At 48.3% G+C, this 22,056-nt stretch overlaps 1 protein-coding gene and 1 long non-coding RNA gene across 6 annotated transcripts in view; one reads left to right on the top strand and one right to left on the bottom strand.

Annotated features, from left to right (window-relative positions):
- Positions 1-22,056, top strand: part of TRIO (trio Rho guanine nucleotide exchange factor) — a 304,156-nt gene that overhangs the window by 235,273 nt on the left and 46,827 nt on the right. The gene's annotated exons all lie outside the window — the stretch shown is intronic.
- LOC307111470 lies at positions 1,672-14,368 on the bottom strand. Its single transcript, XR_013814578.1, has 3 exons — positions 2,822-14,368; positions 2,542-2,657; positions 1,672-2,466 (listed from the first exon to the last, which is right to left on the bottom strand). It is a non-coding gene; the product is annotated as an uncharacterized lncRNA (long non-coding RNA).

Genomic DNA, 22,056 nt, shown 5'->3' with positions numbered 1-22,056 from the left:
GCTTTCTGTTTGTGGAAAAGGCCAGTCTCGGAAGATGGCCGAAGGGACGGTCTCGGTAGACAGGCAGGCTGGGTGTTTTGCTCTTGTCTTGCTCCGGCTGCCACTCTCCCTCACAGCATCTTAGTCACAAACTACACAGAGACCCAGTCCATTAAAATGGAATAAGGATTCAGCAAATCCTTGTGCTCGTCCAGTCTTATTTGTGTTTGTGGTTTATACCATCTACCGTTACATCAGAGCCTCTGGGGTCGGGGCCGAGACGGGAGAGTTTGTGTCTGTCCCGGCGAGTCTGACCCGCATCCGGGCTGAGAAGCTCTGATCTCCCGCAGCCCCTGTGTTTGAGGCACGGACTGACTCCGGGAATAGGTACCACATAATTATCTTCAATCTCTTATTAAATCCGAGGGATTTTCCTTTGCTAGTGTCTCAGCTTGTCTAGCTTGTCACTTTCCTCTATTTACTTAGTCTTGGTCACAGAAGGTAAACAGGAACTTCAGAAGTGTTTGTATTTCCAACGAAGCCAATTTAAAGCATCGCCTCTTGTATGCTCCCCGAGACTGAGTAGTTCAGCTGTTCTCTTTCTTCACAACCAAAACTACCATGTATGAGAGTGTTTGAAAGTTTCGCTTCAGGGTTCGATGCTAACCCAACAGGCTCACCTGGAGGGGGCACTGGATGGGCAGCTGTGCCCGGAGTGGCTGGTGGTCGTGGGGCTGTCTGTGTCAGTGACTGCAGGGCACATGCATAGAGGCAGTCCTTTGACTGCACTCGCTGTTCTTTTTATTTTCAGTACACAAAATAAATCTGTTACCAGATTGTAGACTGCATTCGCCGCTTTAAGGGTCAGACAGGGACCCACCATTAGCCTTCAGGTGGTCCTCCTAGCGTGCTCATACCATGTGACTGTGTGACGCCTCCCTACCTCTTGCCCACCAGGTTTCCCAGTCTCACTTCTCACCCTCTCTTGCTGCGACTACAACACAAATCCAATTATACGAGCTCCCGCTTAAGTTCCTTCATTGAGTTGTTGTTATAAAATAAAATTCTTGTTTTCTGGCATGTCTTACAAGGCCTGGATCTCACCTGTGTACACAGGTACACGCATGCACATAAACAACGTGTGTGCACACCCTCTCTCACCCCTTGCTCAGGTAACAGAGGGTTTTTTCTTAGTCCCTCACCCCTACCGGGCATTCTCTGTCCATTTTCACTAAATAAATGAAAAATGAAAAATCCTAAAGGAAACAAAATACGTTTGTCCAGTGGGTCCATGGTGGTGAGAGGGGAACAGAATAGATCTTGGTGCAGATAATGAGTGTTTCACCGCTCAGGCTAACACCAGCGTAACCTGAGGAGGACAGTCCCAGGGAGATGAGCTCCGGGGACACTGAAGGAGTGATGGGTGCAGATACAGTGCAGGCTTGTAAATGCTATAGATGAAATACAGACGTATTCTCTCCTCCAATGCCACCATTGCCTCAGGTTTAAACGACAGGATTGACAAGGGGGCAGAGCGCCTCATGCAGCCAGCCCTGGAACTTCAGAAGTGTTTGTATTTCTCTCTCTCTCTGAGAGAGAGAAACCGAGAGAATGAAGGGGGCCCAGAGGGAGCTTTAATGAGGCCCATCACCGGTGCAGTGGGGGTGGTTGGGCGGGGGGGGGGGGGGGGAGGGGGCGGGTAAGGGGGGATCCAGCTGGCATTCTGTCTCAGCTGGGTGCTGATGGGCAGATGAGTTCAGTTCATTGTAATCCACTTTGCCAAGTTCTGTTCTGATGTACTTTAAAGATACACAGTTTATATAGATAAATACCCTGGGTCCATTACTTCCGTTTTGTAAAATGAATGGAAGAGCCCAGACTCCATGCATGGAGGTTATAGGCTCCATGTCTGTTCTCGGGGTAGCCACTGGCACAACCCCTCTGAGGGTGTAAGGACGTGGCTCCCTATGAGCCCCTGTTTCTGCCCCGCCCTTTCCTCAGCCTCTCTAACCACCCGGCACTGCCGCTCCCTGGCTCTGGAGTTGGCCGGGTCTCCCCCTCAGCTCCCTGGGCTCGGTCTCCATGTCATACAGATGAGGCCAGGTGACAGGACTGTCCCAGAGGGTCTCAGGTGTGGGAGGGAAGGACACAGAGGGCACCAGTGTGTCCTCTTCCAGGAGCCCCAGGCCTGGGCCTCCCACTGGGTTCCCAGCCTGTTCCTGTCCTCAGGATTCAGCTGGCCCCCAGCTCAGAGGGGACGTCAAAGCTGTTCTCTCCACAGAGTACACGCAGTTGCTAAGACTCCTTGACCCTGTCCACGCCACCTTCCCAGTGCCCGGGACAGCAGCAGCCCAGGGCAGCCAGTGCCAGAGGGCCGGCCTCTCCTTGGAGAGGAAACCATGCCTCATCCTGTGCCCCTCATCCCCACCCCCACACCCCATACCCCCATCCCCACATCCCCACATCCCCACACCCCCATATCCCCACCTCCACATCTTTACCTCCACACCCCCACCTCCCCTCCACATCTCCACCCCGACATCTCCACTTCCACACCCCCACCTCCACATCTCTACCCCCACATCCCCACCCCGACACCTCCACCTCCACATCTCCACACCCCCATATCCCCACCTCCACATCTCTACCCCCACATGCCCACATCTCCACCCCGACACCTCCACCCCCACACCCCCACACTTCCACACCCCCACCTCCACATCTCCACCCTGACACCTCCACCTCCACATCCCCACCTCCACATCTCTACCCACACACTTCCACACCCCCACCTCCCACATCCCCACACCCACATTCCCACTCCTACACCCCCACATCCCACCTCCACATCTCTACCCCCACATCCCCACCCCCCACATTCTCACTCCCACACCCCACATCCCCAACCCCAGAAAAGCAGCAGCTTGGGAGACTGAGACACCCTACCTTCTCCCAAAGCCTATGAGACCGAAAGCGGAGTTCCCTGGTCCAGGGCCTCCTGGATTTCCCTAAAGTGCATCGGGATGACTAAGTTTAAGTGTGTTCAGTGCAAATGTCGTCTTTCCCAGACCATGAACCACTCTGCCCCAAAGGTAAACCAAGTCTCCTCCCTCTTATAACTGGTGGTGACTTTAAGTGACCTAGCAGTTTTCAAAAAATGCAGGGCATTAACAAGACTTCAGTGATGTTAAAAGATTAAGTTGACTATACTGTGGTTCCGGTGTACTTGGACATTTGCTTAATGCCAGACTGCCTCCTCTTCACCAGAAAGCACAGCCAGGCGCACCCATGCATAGACATTTCGGTAAACCTGTGTGTGCTCCCGTATTCTTTAACGGCGCATGTAGTGGAAGACCTGTAGACTTTTTTTAAATTAGCTCGGAAAGAGTGGTTTTTAGTGTGCTTGAGCAGGTGCTAACGTAAATCCCTGTGGGAAGCAACAGAGAGACATGGAGTCACACCGAGAACAAAGACAGTGTCCCCCTGAGCACCGCGTACCCAGGGCTACGTGATCCGCCCAGACCTGTGATTACGGAACGCTCTCTGTGCAGCGTGTAATTACGGGGCCGCACAAGTGGGCCATTACTCTGCCGAAAGCTTCATGGTGGAGGTATTTTCCTGTTCCAACTTTACATTTAAGTGTTTATTAAAACAGGAAAAAAGCATGAGCAGGTATTGACAGTATCCATATTAGATGATCACAAAATTATATATATAGCAAAGTCATAAACAGTGAGGAAACTGCCTTCCCACGCTTGGCTTGAAATGGCCACGACAAGGTGTTTAGGAAGGTCTGTGTTCAGGGAAGACATCCGCAGGGACAGCAGAAGCGTGCCCTGCGCAGGCGGCTCATGGCCGAGCAGGGCTGGTGCTGGGACGGGACGGGGTGACCCCTTCCGACCTCTCCGGGGACTCTCCTTTTTTAACTGCCTCCTTCCTGACATTTGGGTTTATCAGACTTCGCAACTTATTGGACAAACTGGGGGTTCTCTTTTTAAATGGATTCACTCTAATTTAGTGCCTGTGGAAGCTGTGAACAGTTACAAAGAGATGATGAGTTTCCTAAGAGAGTGTTTAAAAGCACGGGGTACTGGTTTCCGTTAAGTATTTTGAAAATGAATCGGTGCCGTACCTGGACGGAAGCCATTGTGTGTTCCATCCAAGTCCGTGTGCCCGTGCTTCGTGATTTAGCGACTGTGGCTCTAACACCTGGTGAAATAGCGCCTGAGACCTGTGAGCCAGACACACCAAGGTGCCTTTCCGCTTTTGCCTCTGTGTCCCTTCTCCTCTCAGAGAAGCACGAGGTCATGATGTGATTATTCTGTGTTCCTAGAGCAGACGTTTTCCCATAAAGAGCTAGTATTGTGATCGATTTGACTGTAGACCCTGATAGCTGGGCAGAAAGTGTGACGAGAAGGGAAAACGCCGGCTCAGATTCTGGCTAATGCCAAAGCAGGGGGCCCTGAGGGGTTTGAACCACGTACCCTGATCAGATGTGATGAAAGCCATGGGTCCTATTCCCAGAAAAACATACAGAGTTCAAAACTTCTGCATACGACTTCAGTGAAGAAAACCCAAATTTCAACACTTTATACAGACGTTTTACATCGTTCAAAAATAAAGCCACAAAAAGGCACAAACTGAGACCACTTATTTCCACAGTCCCATTTGCCATGTGTAGTTAACTTTTTTTTTTTTTCTCATTTCTGACTTCTACTTCAGTACGTTGTTAGGCCAATCAATACAAATGTACTCATTCCTCCCTTCGTTTTCGTACATAAAAGGTGGTAAGTTTTGCCCTGGCCTTTTTTTCACTTGGCCACACCTTTTAGAAAGGTCTCCATACCAGAACAGAGACCTGCTTCACTCCGTTTTATGGACGGGCCTTCATGTGCACATAGCGTAGGTTATTCACTGCATACAAGTAACGCACAGTGGACCACCAGGCATAGATACCGCGTTCGTGTTCAGCGTTCAGCTGTATCTATAAAAGGGAATTCAAGAAGTGGGGTTGATGGGATGAAGGATAAATGCATTTATGGAAAACAAACTTTTGAAGAAGAATCACCTGAATCATAAATTAACTATACCAGGAAAAACCACAGTAAACTTACTAAATAATGACATTTTTACTTATATATTTTGATGGTGTTTGAGCTGTTCCAAACCCCTCGAATTCTCTAATTTCATTTTACCCACTTAGAAAAAACACTGCCCCCTTTGAGTAAGGTTACTCTTTACAATTACTCATCTAAATGAAACCACGAGTTTCTGTGTGGCTGTGGGGTGAGATTCGGAGGGACACTGTCCTGCAGGACTGTGCAGGAGCGTGCAAGGAGGTGGGAATGTAGGTCATTTTCACCAACGTCCGCACTTTTATTACGGATCCCGTCAGAGGGCTGCTGAGGAGGAGTTTTGCCACTGCGCGTGATGGTTCCCGAGAGTCCGTCACTTGCTCAGTGTGTACATATCAGTAGCTCCCAGGGGGGCCTGTGTTTGCCTTCCACCCGTGCAGAGCTGCTTGTGAGTCCAACCACAGCGTCTCCGTGAGAAACACATCCGCGAGGCGGTGCTGCCTGTGGTTTTACAATGGGCCTGTACGTCTCCATAGAACCTGGTGCTTTCTGAAGGATTCGTTTTCTTACGGTAACATTTCACACTGAATTTTAAAAAATACTTTTTTAATCCCTCCCCAATCTAACTTCCTTCTTTACTGACACTATGGAAAGATTTTGGAGAGGACAAAAGAGAGAGGTGAAGGGTTTTGGAGGGTTAAGTAAGGAGGCTGGCCTTTGAACTCTCACCCCCACAGCCAGCCTTGTGTGGGAGAAGGGTTCTGGCTCCCCCGTCGGTGTTCCGTGTGGGTCAGAGCAGCCGCCCTGGAACCTTCTGAGACTTCAGCACCCGAGTGTCGGGGCACCTGGTGTGGTCTGGCCAGCAGTGGGAGGAGGACTCTGGACAGCTTGGTCATCCCACAGGCTGCTGTTCAAGGGGGTCATCGTTTTCCCAAATCTTTTCTAGCCAAGCACAGGACAGGGACCCAGAGTGCTTATTATCGGGAGGGCCCTTTCAAACCGCAGAGAGGACAGTAAACAGGCTCACTGCCGCGACCGCCCTGCGAGGCAGCTCTGAAGTCCACGTTATTGTTAATTGCAGTGCAGCCCCCTTGGCGTTCAAGTCCATCCTTCCCCGCCCCCACCCTTTCCCAGAGTGCAGAACTTTGCAGTTACTAGAAGGGAAGACTATTAAAGTTCTGTTCTTAGAGATGGATTAGGTTCCTGCTGTCTCAAAAATAATTAGACTGTTTCAGTCCTGGATTATGGAAGACTGTTATCGGAGGAGGGAAAGAGTGTGTTCGTCAGCTTGGGCTGCCATAGCTGCATGGCTTCAGCAACAGAAATTTGATTTCTCATAGATCTGGAAGCTGGAAGTCCAAGATCAAGGTGCTGGTAGGGTTGGTTTCTTCGGAGGCCCCTCTCCTTGGCTGACAGACGGCTGTGTCCTCACATGGCCTTTTGTCTATGTGCACACCCCTGGTGTCTCTAAGGACACAGCCCTGTTAGATTAGGACCCACCCTGACAGCTTCATTTTAACTTACCACCTCCTTAAAGACCCTGTACAGCTACGTTCAGACATGCTGGGCATTAGGACTTCAACATACAGATTTTGGGGGGACACAATCAGCCCATAACTAGGGGACTGTTGAGCCTTAGAAACTGAATAGTAATAACAGACAGGGTGTGTGGAGGGCTTGCAGGGAGCCAGGCACAGGGATGCTTTTCTCTACATTTTAATCCTCAGGGTACCCCCATGCGGTAGATACTGTTATCACTCCCCTTTTTATGAGAAGTGGAGGTCACAGAAATGAACTTGACCAAGCCTAGTAGGTGATGGAGATGGGGTTTTAAAAGAGCAGTCAGGCTCCGGGCTCGAGTTCCTAACCACTGAGCCCTGCTCCCCATGCGTACTGAGGGACCGCTGGGTTCAGGGAGCAAGCTGCAGCCTCAAGAGAAACCCAGCTGCTCAGGCCTCGTCATTGTTGGAGCAGCCGGTTCCAGAGGCTGGTCTCCAGCCCACTGCACGCAAGACCTTGCTTTCCTAGAGCTGCGTCCTTCCCCGAGAGGCCTCAGCCTCCAGCAGAAGCTTGCTCTGAGAGGGATCCACTTTCAGCTTTCTGATGGATTATAATTTCAGTTACCTTCACCCCCATGGAAACCTGCTCTTCTCCCTCCTTCCTGTAGGCCGCACCCCCCTCCCCCTGCTCCCCTAGTGCAGCCCAGAATGCAGTCACAGTGGGCCTGTTATGAGCCAATGAATGGAAGAACCAATCCCCAAAGTAAAAACATTTTTTTTTCAATCTATTTGCATCCTGGAGCAGAAGTGTTTTGCTCCACCACCCCTATCCTCCCCACCCAACTCCCAACTAAAAATTAAAATCAGCTGCCTGGTCAGCCAGCACTTCCTGCAAGACTTGGGAACGAGACTTCCGGTCAGGTGTTCTCTCTCCTGGCCCTCCCGGAATGGCATGTGCCCCACATCACCCACTCTCTGAAGTTTAACAGAATCGGGACTCTCGGGGAATGGCGACATTGCTCTAATTTTTTAAACACGATTGTTTTTGTTATTATTTTAGGGAACACATTTGAGAGGTTATCATCTCATATTGCCACTCTGCAAACAGCCCACAGTGCTGATGCAAACAGAGAATGTCACACAGCGAATTAAAATGCAGTGTTAGGAAGGTGCATTTGAATGTTTGTTTTGTTAGAGAGAAAAACTCACATCATCCCGTGTGAAAAGATAGAAAGTACAGCAGTGAAAAGGAGCCTATCGGGTTTTTGGCACACGATGGAGTGGGTGAATGCCCAATAAAGGTGCTTTTGTGGGTTGGCCGCTGTGCTGGGAGCAGCAGGAAATAATATGTGAATGGAGCCCTAAGAAGCAGAATTTAGCCATGCAGTCCCTTCCCTCCCCCGCGGAGGCTTATCTGTGGAGTAAGGAACCGCACAAAACGCCCTCTGAACAGGAGTATCTTTGTGCGTGGAACCTGAGAAACGCGGTCCCGCTGGTGCAGCTGTGCTGAGGCCGGTGCTGTGGGCACGCAGGGCAGAGAGGAAGCGCAGGGGAGACTACAGGGCTGGGGAGACTGCACGGAAACCGCCTGGAGCCCTGTGCTAATGAAGCCGCGTGGCTCCCCAAAGCCCCCATTCCCTCCCAAGCCCCCACCCCCAACCGCAGAACCACGCTCCACTGGAAATAACCAGGCATCAGGACCAGCATGAAGACAGACCACTGAAGGTTTATCAGTATTAATGTTCCAGCCTCAACTAAACATTACTGACTTTTAGAGGAAGTTATAAATAATATTCCTAATAGTTATGCCATTTGACCTTTCATCTTAAAATGTAGCTGATACTGTTTTATATCTGTCTTGTGTTTGTAAGATTTTGGGGACCTTTTCATCCTAACATTAATGGCCTGATTATTAGTGTTTGTTTCTGCTTCAGAAGTGCTATAATCTCAATAGAAAGACTTTAGGTCCTTTGGCTCATCTGAGTTTTCGTTTTACAGATAGTTTTCTTTTAAGTATATTTTTACTCCTGCTTTAAAAAAGCATCATTTGTATATGGACCTGTTTTACTGGATTTTTTTTTTTTTAAACTTTGGCAAAAATGACCTTGTCTCATATTTTTGGGGGGCAGATAAATAACAGCCACTTGAACATTGAAGTTCTAATTTTAAATATTTGAGGCATAATTATAACAAAAGAAGGTTATATGAAAAGTTGTTGGGGAGCAGGCATAAAATTTTGACCAAAAGAATTTCTTTCAACCAATGTGAATAAAAATGCCCTTATTTTCATGAGAATAAGATTGGCTGTTATACTTTTGCCTCATAAACATGCAGACAAATAATGATTTTATATTCCTTTAGTATATTTTTTAATTAATCACAGATCCCTTTATTCACAGGCAATAAATTTGCCTAAGATGTTTCTTTTCCCACAAAATTTCTTCTGACTGCCTATTTTCTCTGAAAACTTTTTATACAATTTTAATTTATTTAGCTATTTGCATTTATATAACTTAACACTCAATATTTTTATTTTTAAAAATTCCCTATCTATATATATAAAAGGCTAAGCAACCGGCTGGTAGGTATGATGCGCACTGACCACCAGGGGGCAGATGCTCAATGCAGGAACTGCTGAGCTGTGGTGACTTGGCAGCTGCGGTTTTCGGGTGACTCACTTGAAACCAGAAAGGAGGGAGCCTGATTCCGGGGTGTGTTGCCCAAGAACCACCCTCTTGCAATCCAGGACCCCTTGGGGGATGTCAGACTGCCGGTTTCGGCCCAATCCCCGCAGGCCAGGCCAAGATATCCCACCAGCCAGAGGGAACCTGCTCACTCCACAGATGCCCTTCGAGCCCTGGTGCTGCCCCATATGCGGCCGGCAGGGGAGGGACTGCGGGAGGTTGGCTCCAGGGCCTGTCTGGCCAGTCTCACCCAGTCTCACCCAGTCCCACCCCGCCAGCCACCTTCTAATTAATTTCCTTTCAGTGTGCACAAATCCATGCACCAGGGCTCTAGTTTTGATATAATCTTAGATGATTGTATCAAAAGAAAAGTTGATATAACTTACAGAAAAGTTGCAAAAATAGTACTGAGAATTCCTCTACCCCCTATACCAGTGATGGCGAACCTATGACACGCATGTCAGCACTGACACGCGTAGCCATTTCTGATGACACGCGGCCGCATGCCGAGGATGAAACATTTGCTGCTCCTGAGGATGAAACATTTGCGACTAAAGTCTTGGAGTTAGTTTTTTCCTCAAAGTGACACACTACCCGAGTTATGCTCAGTTTTTTTGGCGAAGTTTGACACACCAAGCTCAAAAGGTTGCCCATCACTGCCCTATACCTAGCTCTCCTGGTGTTGCATGTCACATGACCCTGGTTTAGTGATAAAAACCAGGAAACCAACCTCTAACAGAGCCGGGCCTGATTTTGGGTTTTGCTTTAATGTCTTTTTTCTGGCTCAGGAACCAGTCCAGGACCCACAACATATTTAGTTTTCTTGGATCTGTCTTAGGTCCAACATCCTTTTTTTTGTTTTTCATGATCGTGACACTTTTGCGGTATTTCTGGCCCTTTATTTTGTAAGATGTCCCCTAATTTGGGTTCACCTGACACTTCTCCTGATGAAATGGAATGTATGCCACCAAAGGGATATTGTGGCCTCAGCATGCGGTCAGGGGCAGGAGAGGGTCCTGAACGTCTTGTTGCTGGTGGTGGTGCCTTCGATCACCTGCCAACAGTGGTGTCTGCAGCATTTTCCCACGGAAAAGTCCCTGTTTTTCTCTTTGTAATTAAGAGCTACCTTGTGGGCGAAAGCTGGAAATTCAGGTCCTCTGTTATCCTGCCCTTATCTGCGCAGGTTAGCATGCAGCGTGGTTCTCACCTGCAGCAGTTAGTACTGTGGTTGGTGTTTGCCTGCTGGTGATTTTGTTTTCCTTCTTTCTTCTACATTCTGTAGGGAACAGTGGTCCCTCTGCCTCGTTTATTTACTCAGTTATTTATAGATCAGTGTGGAGTTGGTATTCATTGTACTCCGGGCCATAATCCAATACTGTCCTCATTTATTCTGTGGCTCACATTGCTGCAGCCTGGCCATGGGGGGCGCCTTCAGGTTGGCCTCTGTGTACCTTGGACATCCCCCACCCTTCTTGGCGCACTTCCTTACTTCCTGGCACTCCAAGGTGCTCCTGGCCAGCTTGTGTTTTCTTGGATACAGTTCTGGATCAGTCATTTCTCCAGGCAGCCCTGGTTCCTCTTACTGGAGAATAGTATTAAAAACCAGAACCTGGGTGCTAGTTCTGCTCGTTGCTACGTGGTGTCATGACTTACAGATCTTTTCAGTGGACATGTATGTACGCACATGTCTACATTCATATTCTCCCCCTCTGTCTCTCTGACTGTACCGGTATGCATATATATGAGACACATGAGTTCCTATCACACTGAATCTCCAACTTCTGTCCAGCAACATGGGCTTCATTCTAGCTCGCTGCCTGCCTTCCTGTAACCTTTTCCTCTGACAGTGAGATGCCTGCATCTCATTACCCAAATATACTTACGTGTTTGTTCAGTCCTAGTCTGGAAGCCCACCTTTTCCTCTTTGGAAATTGAATATTTTTTACCTAAAATGACTTGACTGTAAAGACTCACCTCCACCTGTTCTCACTGCTAACCTGAACCCCTGTGAGACACGGGCTTACAGTTTTTTTGTCTTTGGTTTTACGGGGTACCATCAAAATACTGTTTTTGGAAGTCACTTAGGTGGGCTCCTTCCTCCCGCACCCTCTCTGGTGTGGTCATGATTTTCCTGGATTCGTTTGTTGTGGTGTTTACCTTCCATTTGAACCACACACACCCCGCATCCTGATTGATTTTGATTATTATTTTGGGGGGTATGTGAACATAACCATGGCTCCATGAGTCAACACTCAATTTCCTTACATATAAATACCTTTCATTTTTTTTCTTCCCAGCACCCCTTGCCTCTGATCCTCACAGACACACGTTGCATAATATCTTTAAAAGTACAGTCTTCGGCAGTGGCTCTTCTGTTTTCTTTGTGACATTATTAAATCTATGTCCAGCCATCAAATGAAAATATCAAAAACATATAAAAAATACCGAAAAACAGAATTGCTTGCATTCCTGCACAAACTCTACTTTTTAGCTTCTACATTGTGTGTCTCCTATTCTGCCACAGGCCTACCATGTTTGTCCTTCACCCACCGCATTTAGTCAGTCTGCGCGTCTTCTTTCCTTGCAGGGCTCACTCCCTCTGTTCTAGATTGATCTGCCCGTTCCATGCGTTTCCGAGGCCCTGGCCCCTACCTCTCAGACTGCTGTCAATGCTTCCTGGCCACCTTCCTACCTGAGGGTATTCTCACCTGCGGACACACTCATTCCCGAGCTTCTCGTCACTTCCGATCTACTGCCTGGTCATGGCACTTTATTATTTCCCTAAAGCTTCTTCCCGCTCACTGCAGCCGCCAGCCTCAGCTCCCACCTTCCCCCTCCCGCCGCGGCTCCCACCAAGCTTTCCTTCCCACAGGCTGCGAGGTCACCTTGGGTCTTTCTCGCTGGAACTTGGTTCGGATTCGTTGAACAGATTCCTGGTCACACCACCAAGGGAAGCTTTCCCACTTGTTGGAACTTTGTCCCCTTTCCCTCTTGCCTCAGCGGACTGTGGGTTAGCATCACCACTTCACCAGCATCAGCCCTCTGCTGGTTCCAGGTTGTCGGTCCAGCGGGTTAGATGATCACTCCCTCCAGGTCGGGATCAGGTGGGACTTGTACTCGATGCAGTTTATCTTTCCTTGCTTTATAAAGTGCCATATTACGTAGTAAGCACCCCGTGACCTCACACTTCATGAGTAGAAAGAAGGGATGAGAAACGCGTCCTTCCTCATTCCCGCTGGGCTACATTTCTGACAGATGTGAACTTGAAATTGAAAGAGAGCAGTCACTGGGGAAATTTCCCTTACATCTTAGCCAAAATATTTTATTCATTTTTTAAAACATCATTCCCTTCCTCTTTAGTAGAGAACATATATTACACATAAAATAATTAATTTTCCTGACAGCTCTTTTTTTATTTTTTAATTAATAGTCCTGGCTTGGCAGTCTGTGTTTTTGGAAAGGGACAAGGTAAAATATTTAATAAAGGTTGTAGTAAATGAAACCTTAGAATGTCAATTAACTTGATTTCCTTTAGGACATAATTTTTACTGCTTTTTTTTTTTTTTTTTTTTTGGCCAGCAAGAGAGAAGATTATTTATTTGGTTGTAAAGTTTTGGGGTTTTTTTTCCTTGCATAAGAAGTGCTCTGTGCAGAATTCTGCCTCTTGGTTGGCTCTGGCATAAGGACATCATCTGGATCTGCCACGGGACCGTGTATAGGGAGAAGCAACCTCGTGCTTTGCTCTTGGTCCTTTAAGAAGCACATGGGGCCTAACGGGGGCCTGGAAATGCCCGCTGCCGCTTTTAGCTGTTTGTCTGAGGGGGGAACACAGTGCCCGAGACCGCTTTCTCGGGGTGCCCTGAGTGTATCCTCTCCTTTTTTATGGTTGTTTGTTGTCTTAAACTGAGAAAGAATTGAAAGTCTATGCTGTTTTCACATTTTTTTTTTTAGTTTGACAATTTTTAGAATATACTTTGCTAGGGAGGGTGGTGGGAGAACCCAAGTTCAACCGTTTTTAAAAACTAAGGAACTAAAAAAGAACATGTTTCTTAGCAAAGCAATAGTACAACACAAATAAAGCCACTTATGCTATCAGGTTAGATAAAGCAGAAATGAGAAGAATTATTCATAAATTGAACTCAAGAAGGGAGCACCTGATTCTGTTAAGGTAAGCGTAGGCTTCAGCAAGTAACACCCCCTCTGGAAATGTTTAAGTCCCTGGGGGCTGCATTACAGCCTGGGCCCTCAGACGGCCATCGCAGTCGAGTGTGGAGAGCACTCGTGCGCTTCTTGAATTCACGAGAAACAGGAGCGCGCAGACCCTCCTGAAGTCAGCCTTCGCGATGGTTAAACAATGGGCATTCCCTCCCGGCCATTGTGCAGTGTGAGATAAGGGAGAGAACACAGGGAAACTTTCAAATAAAGAGCAGGGATTTGTGTTGGCTAAAGAAGATGTCCAGTTTCCAGAAAGGACACACATGAGCTTGTCTAAGGCGCCTTCCTGAAAACGCCTCTGCAGGTCACAGGGAAGGGTCTTTCTTCCCACGTGCGCGGCCGCTGCTGGAGGGCCGGAGGGAGATGTGTTTCTAATAAGTGAGGAGCGACCTGGCAGCACAGTGGTGTCTCCGTTTCTTCTTGCTATCAAGTCGCACCAGGAGGCAGCTGGTTGTGTATCTCCGACAAGACCTCCGTCCGTCCGAACGCTCACAGAGCCCAAGTCAGAAAGCCTGGCGCAGACCGGTCCCCTGACATTTCACTGAGCAAGGAAATCGCAGCTCTGGCTGGTGGAGGGGAGGAGAAACATCTGGTCTCACTGCGCCCTCAGAATTTCCTTGAGCTCCAATTAGAGTCACTGTGGTAGAACGTAATCCGGGGCGGCTGGATGTTCCCACATGTGAAACCCACTGCACAGCAGAGCTGAGAGGCAGGCGCCGGGAGCGGCTGGCCAGGGGAGGAGCTGCAGATCGCCCGGCGGGGCCCCAGGCCTCACGTCCAGCCAGTGTGCCTGCCCCCGTGGCCACCCCAGCCGGCTGCCGCGCCTGTTGAACCTGATTTTGACGAGCGGCTTACGCTGGCTGCTCACAGGGACAGATCGGGTGGGGATCGGAGCCTTCAGCCTCCAGCCAGCTCAGCGCGCACCATGCCAAATGGAATTAAGCCGGCTGATCCACTGGACTCGCTTTCTCCCGTGGGCTCAGCCTACCGCAGCGGCGGGCAGCCAGGCACCTGCAAGTACTGGATCCTCGACCTAGGTACCCGTGCTCCCCGCCCCTGCACCTGGGCTGCCTTCCAGGTGGTGCTGGGACGATGCTGTGTGCCCCTCTGAGATGTGTTTTCCCCCTGAAGTGTGTTATCTGCTGTCTGCTGTGTGAGAGGGAGCTGTGAGGGGATGCTTTGTGGGGACCTCTCAGAATGGGACTGTGCTCTGTGCAGCCACAGGCTGATTGCTGGGGCGTAAGGCACTCTTAATGTCTGGGGACTGCTTTTGATGATCCCTTTTTTCTCATAAATGGCATGTAAGCAGTAACGTACTCTAAGCTGCAAGTTGCCTTCTTATGATTTTAGTTCGTCTTAGGTCTGTTTCAGGTTTAATTTTGTTTGGGACTTTTCAGCAACCCAGCAAAGAAGGGGGCAGTGTCCCACGTTTATATTTAGACTGCCTGGGTCCTTCTCTGAAGAACTGCGGCCATGTACTAAGACAATATCAAGTCACATGGGGGAAGGGGTCTCCCGGTAACCCCGGTGCATTGCAGGGCAGTGTGGGTGTGTACCGGGCTCTGGCTTTATACACAGAACTGGAGTCAAGACCAGCAAACACGACTCCTGCCAAGGAAATCAGCTTCCCTCCACTTGGGAAATGGCCGGAGGATATAAAAGAATGAAGTGAAGGAAGGAATTAGGTCTGTGGGTCCCCACAGAACTGCAGTGCTGCGGGGAGGCTGGCCACCGTTGACATCTGTCCAAGCCGTGAAGTCGTTAGAATGAGTCCTCACGGGCTGCCTCCTGCATAGCGGCAGGCATGGCGTCCACGGGGTTTCATTCCTGACCTGGGCCCATTCCGTGTGTTTGCCTCCCCTCTGCCAGCATAGTCATAGGTGCTTCAGGAGGGGGCGCAGGAGGGAGCCCTGGGCTCTGGGGAGACCTGGCCGGCAGGTCATTGTGAGCTCAGTAAAGAAGGGTTGTGGGGAGTGACCCAGCAAGAAGGGGCTCCGAGGAGAAGGGAGCCTCAGAAGATGTGCTTTCAGGTGTGAAAGGCCTGGCACTGTTGGCATGTTGGTTTGTGAAATACCAGAGGAAAGCAGCCCCCGGGCCCGAAGGGAGTAAGTGTTGGCTGTGTGAATATTAAATTGGTCGGTAGAAACATTGTTCTTGATACTATTTATTGTATTTTTTTTGTTCATCAAGCTATCAAAACATGTCTTAAAAGTCACTGACCATAACATGGTTTATATTTATGCTAATTACAGTGTTTAAGAATGGCCTCCCTCTGTGGAGGTGTCAGGCTGGGCGGGCCCATCGTGACACTGTGACCAGGAATTCTGCACTGGGCGTGTGAAAGCAGATGACCCTGTGGCCTCTTTACTGAAAATAATAATGTCTGTGCAGTGACGAAAACAACTGATAGCATCAAAAGTCTGATTGCATGTCAGTAGTTTCGGGTCTCTAGTAAATTACTTACCTCTCTAAACTTCATTTCTTCATCTGCGGGATGGGAATAACAATAGAGCATCCTCTCAATGTATCATAAACATCCCAAAGTTTAGGCCAAGTTTTTATTCATTTATTTATTCATCTTACTGATTTTAAAAAGAAAGAGGGGGGGGGGGAGAGAGAGAGAGAGAGAGAGAGAGGGAGAGAGACACTGATTTGTTTGTTGTTCCACTTATTTATGCATTCATTGTTTGATTCTTGTATATGCCCTGACTGGGGATCGAACCTGCAACCTTGGCGTATTGAGACGACGCTGTAACCGACTGAGCTACCCAGCCCGGGCTGGGCTGAAATATTTTAATAAGCAGTTTTGCTAAGAAGTAGTGAATTTTAAGGAAACGGCATTTTTCTGCTAGAGGGAGTTTTGAATCACAGCAGTGTTGCGGCCTCCTGGGCATTCTCTGGAGGGGCACTATTGAGCGAGCCCAGGAGGATAGCTATGCTAACACATTTTTGGTTTTCCCTAGATATATTTTTGCTCTGGCAATTCTCAAACTATAATGGAAACTCCAGGTGATGTTATCCAAGCTGTCACCCCCAAAATTTTAATGAAGCTAACACAAATTTGGAAAGAAATTGATGTCCACTGGAATTTTCATGGGAGAAAACCACTAGTCTCTTTACAGTAAAGGATAGATGAGAGTAAGCAAAACTCTGGGGTGTAAGGCAGTTTGATTTTTTTTTTTTCTCCTGGAGGAATATGGCTGTCCATTTTCCCCCCAAACCTTCATAGTAATTCCAAAATAATTTCCTAAATGCCATGTTATATGAGTGATGATTTAATACAGTGTGATTCCCCGTATTAAATTGATAATGGGAAAATATAGATGCATTCAATTGAAAAGGGAAAAAATGACTTTGAGTAACATTCCAGAAATAAATCCTAAAGTAACTTTAAAATGCCCAGTAAATCCTAGAGAGCGATTGTAAACCCTTTCTTTATACTCACAAGCAACCTGGGGGTTCGTTTGTTGGAGTACCTTGGGAACAGGCAGTTTTTCTTTCTGACATATTCATCGGGGCGTTCTCCTTGTCCACATGTGAATTAGTCTTGCTTGGGACAATCTGCGTGGAAGCGTGTTTTTATTTGCAGATGTTGCCAATACCAATAACTTACACAGCCCTCGGCCTGGGAGTTTTACTGCTAAGAGGCGGGAAGGTCAGGAAGAACTGTAAATTACCTTTTAAGAGGGTTCCTCTGGGAGAGCCCAGCTCTATCGGGAAGATAGGGGGACTCTTGCATTTGTTCCCATTCTGAAATAAATGTACCCTTTTATGGGACACATGGAATCTGTTCGGCGCTGGAGCTGGTCCCCCGAGTGCGGGAAAACGTCACGCAGCGGCCGTCTTTAACACGAAGCAGGTCCGTTCGTGCCTTATGGCTCCTGAGCTGTCTTCAAGTCTCCTCTGGTTTTTGCTTTTCGAAGAGGAGTGTGGATTCTCAGCAATGCAATTTTTGTTTTTATAAATTAAAGGAAAACATTTCAAAGACTAAATGTAGGAAAGACGTTCCTTTGCTGGAACAGAGTCTGAGCCCACGCTGGAAGCCGGCGGCAGGCCAGCCGCAGGGCCCGCTGCACACCGAGGCCGCCCGCGCGCAGGACGCCGCCTCCCGCGAGTGAGCGAGAGCCTCGCGGTGCTCGGCACAGTGCGGTCTTGTTCCCGCCCTGAAGGCTGATTGTTCACTCAGCTCACTGTGCACACTGAAGTCTGCCTCAGACGGCCCTTGCTCTTGCAGCATTTTCTAATGAGTCAGCGTGGAAGACACGATGTGCATAATGCAGTGCGGATAGTGTGTTCCTGTGGAAGTCAGCAACCAGTGTCCCTGCCTGGCTCTCCTTGCCGGTGTGACCTTGACAGAATCTTTGTTAATGTCACTCAACTGCAGTTTCCTCATCTGCCAAAAAAAAAAAAAAAAAGTATGCCTGCTATGGGTATGTTCTCCAAAAGCTACATGGAAGGTTTAAGCAAACTAAAATTTAAAAATAATTTTAATTTATTTTCTCGGTTTTCACTGATCCAAGCTGTATTTAATTGTCACTCTGAGCTTATGATGACAATTTGGGGGGGGGGGGGGGACGGCCATTTTGCACACTGAATTTATATACATTTCCAGCCAAAAAGCAAAGAAACTTAACATTATTTGGCCTTACTTAGGGCGAATATAAAAATTTGAAATATTAAAACTTTTTAAAGTTCCTATTTAAAAATAGACTGAAAGGTCCCCTCACAGTGCTCTAGAAACCTGGGGGTCGCAGGTGAGGAGCCCTCCGAGGAAGTGGCCTTCCCTGGTTCTGGAATTCCTTCTCTCAGCTGTCCTCTCTCTGGAATGTGGCCTTTCTCTGTATTTCCCTTTAGCTCGGCTTCAGGGGAACAGGAATTTATGGCTTTTTACTCTGAAGAATTTCCTCCAGGTGCTGGCAGTTGGCCTGGGGGGCGAGTGAGCAAGTCCATAAACCCTGCAGCCTGCCTGGGGGCCTGGGGGCCTGGGTAATGAGCCTGGAGTTCTCAGGGGGGGGCTCCCTCATTTCCTCTTCCTGACTCCCAGGACTGGGGGACGGGGTGGGGAGGACCCCAGCCCACATGCTCCCACAAAACCATCCAAACCTGAACAAAGCGCATCTCACAAAATAGGTAGTTTCTCTGAAACTAGATGCTAATTGTAAAAAAAAAAGATTGGGAAATTCACAGACACATGGAGCAACAGAGGGAAATAATGCCATAGGCAACCACTGGTAAGCTGGACCCGTTTTCTTCTATGTAAAGTGACGCATCTTTTATTACACTTTTTAAATCTGACTGAAAGGAGGCATCCCAATCCTTCCTGTTGTCCATTTTCTCAAATACACAGTGAAGAAGGTTTCCACTGTGGCATCGTGTTCACATTGATACCCATTTGCCCTAGCTGGTTTGGCTCAGTGGTTAGAGCGTCAGCCTAAGGACCAAAGGGTCCAGGTTCGATTCTGGCCAAGGCACATGCCTGGGTTGCCGGCTCGATCCCCAGTAGGGGGCGTGCAGGAAGCAGCCAATCAATGATTCTCATTGATGTTTCTCTCTCTCTCTCTCTCTCTCTCTCTCTCTCTCACCCCCTTCCTCTCTGAAATCAATAAAAATATATATTTTTTAAAAATTTTTAATAAAATTAAATTAATACTGATTCACATTGTCAGAAAAGGGACCTATACCATATCAGCATGGAGACTAGAGGTAGTCATTCTCACGTCTAAGGCTACAGCCACAGAAGGACTTCTGGAACGCAGTGGACAGCCCTAGGAAACTCCTCTCCCCCTTTATCTCTGAAAGCTGCTGGGTCGCTGGGAGAAGGGGCCAGGCCCCGCCGCCATGCGAGGTGGAGTAGGAGTCTTCCGGAACAAGGAGGGAATGTGCCTGTTTATGACGTCGAGCTAAAAACTGGACGTTTCCCCTGTCTTTCTGCAGCTAGAAAGAAAGCCAACGTACAGCGCTCACCCGGCCATTCTCCGCCCCCGCTCCCCAGAGGAGGCTGCTGGGTTATTGCCTACATGGCTCCCCTCCTGCCCGCCCTGCCCCGGCAGTGCCACGCCGTCACACCGGGCACTAATTAAAGCCACAGGCAGGATTTGTGCAATAACTGGCGTTCCTAGCAGAGGCGTTCTTTTCATTCCCTTTGTCTCTGTGCCTCTTTGTTCCTTCCTGGAACAGCTCCAGGCCTCCTTCCTTCTCTGCAGTTAGCTCCTCAGCTGCCTGAACAGCGCGGCTGGTGACAGTTCCTAAAAGGGTGAGGAGGAGTGGGGCATCTTAGAGCCACCTTGTCCTGGGCTCGGTCACTCCTCCCAAAACGCCTTCGCTATACATGGAGATCTCAGATCCCATGCTGGATGCGTGAATAGCCAGCAGCAGTTGCGCCAGCCCTCTTGTATTTCCGCTTTTCTCGCTATTGTCGTTTCAGTATGTGATCTCCGGGAAGGAGTGGGGGCGGTCCTCGAGAAATTACAGAATCACAGGCTGTGAACTGAAGTTCAGTGCCATTCAGTTCTTGGAGGATAGTGGGAGCAGGGTGTCATCAAATCGCATGTAGCTGAGGTTACGGCATGGCAACCCTTAATCCTTGTGTTCTTGGAAGTGGACGCGGTAGGCTTTCTGCCTTCTCAACTGTGTGGTGATCCCGCTTTCAACGACTTAGCTTTAATTAGAGCAGCATTTTGCTTTTGGTAGAGGTGCTACTAAAATACAATTGTGAAAATAATTCCTAACTGGTTGGGGCTTTTCGTTTCTTTGTTTTTGAATCAAACCACTGGGGACCCTAGAATATAGTACTAGATCTTCGCTTTGTGGTTTGGGGTACGGGAGGGGGGCGGGGGGAGATCGTCCATTTCCTGATTCTCCACAGCTGTAACTCTTTCTAAACTAATACTCCATCCCTGGAGCCTGAAACTCCAGCTAACCTGCGGGCAGATGATGTGAAGAGAGACGCGGCTTGGCAGGCTCACGGCAGAACATTCCAAGGCCAATTTTGTTTTTACTTAATGCTATATAAAAATGAGTATATGGCTCTATGAAATGAGATATGTGGCTTTATGAAAACAGTTATAAGTTTGCATGGTTTATAGCATATTTTGGGTAGGCGTGGTCTTAGGCAGTTCATGCATTTTCGAGAATGTAGGGAAAAGACTTTGGCATGTTGGCGTTCTGAATCTGGTCTTAATTTAAAATAATAAACTTCTATATGAATGAAGAGAGAGCTGTCACCACCTGAAATAAATCAGTCACATAGTTTCAACTGCTAACTGCAGAATGTTCTTTTAAACCATCTTGTATGGGATGTCTTTGTCTTCATTTAAAGACACTTCCAACTTTAAAAATCTACAAATCACCCCCTAAAAAAAATCTTTGGTTTCTTGTAGAAGAAGGTAGCCTAAGTTATTTCGTGGTTGTTGTTTTTTTCAATGAGTAATAAGAAGACATCAACCAAAAGCATCAATATTCATCAGGAAGAATGTTGTTGCAAATGTCGGCCTCCTTCAAATGAGAGAGAACTTTCATGACGAACACTTTGTGTTTGATATCAGGAGTAAGTATGCCCAGAGGTTAAACATTCATGTTCTTAGCAGTGTTCGAACCTCTGAAATAAGGCAGGATCAGACAGAGGGAGTACTGTGGGAGCTTATTCCCCTCAAGTTAACTTTCTATTCTTTTAAAGGACGATTATCTATTCAGGACAAGAGTAAATACTGTATTGCCTGGAGAGTGACTTCCCAGTGAGGAATCCAGAACGCACTGTTATCACAGAGCAGCCTCCTTATCCCTAAGTCAGAGGATGCTAAATGCTAAGTAACCGGGTAAACACACAGAGTTTGTGTTTCCATAATCTTTCTTTGTGTGAGTGACATTCATCATTTACTTCTCAGGAACACAGAGGGTCTCAGCCTCTGAAAAAGCCTACTGAACAGAGGGACATTCAGGGGTTTTCCTGCTTTCTGAGCCTCACAGCAGACCGGGGCCAAGATCAGCACGCCGCAGGATGTCATTAATTGCCTGCCCGGCGGGCCGGGTGGCCATGCCGGCCCACGCAGCGCCCTCCCCTGCCGAGCTCCGGGAAGCAGCCTGGACGTGGGCTTACCCCCCTTGTTTCCTCCTGTAGGAGGGACGGTGGGCCCAGGTGAGAAGTCGAGGCCTCTCCCCTCTCTGTCAGGCCACCCCTTCCACTGCCAGGCTTTATGTGGAGCAGTGCCACGTGGGGCTCGGTGTGGGCAGCAGGGCCACGTCCTGGCTGAGCTGATGTAAGGGCTGATGGGAAACCTCCCTTCCCCGGTCTGATTCCCCAGCTGGTGATACTGAGGGCCCTGTGGCTCCCCGACCCAGAGTGTGCAGGCCGGGGGGTGTCAGAAAGCTCTGGTGGACATAAATGCCTGCAGCGTGCAGGGTCTGAGTGTGTGTTTCTCATTTTTATGTAATCTTTTGGAAAGTTGTCTGTCTTTCATCCAGCAAGGATATCTTGAAACATCTGCTTTTGTCCTTGGGTAAAAGTCAGGAATCTGACTCCCTTGAGAATTTCTTTTCTTTTTGTGACAGCTTAGACTTTTGGTTGCAGAAAAAGCGTGCTCTTCATCTCCCGAAAATATATTTCAA

This window comes from Cnephaeus nilssonii (assembly GCF_951640355.1).
Source record: "Cnephaeus nilssonii genome assembly, chromosome: 2".
In the NCBI taxonomy this organism is placed as follows: Eukaryota; Metazoa; Chordata; class Mammalia; order Chiroptera; family Vespertilionidae; genus Cnephaeus; species Cnephaeus nilssonii.
This window is presented reverse-complemented; position numbering and strand designations above follow the sequence as displayed.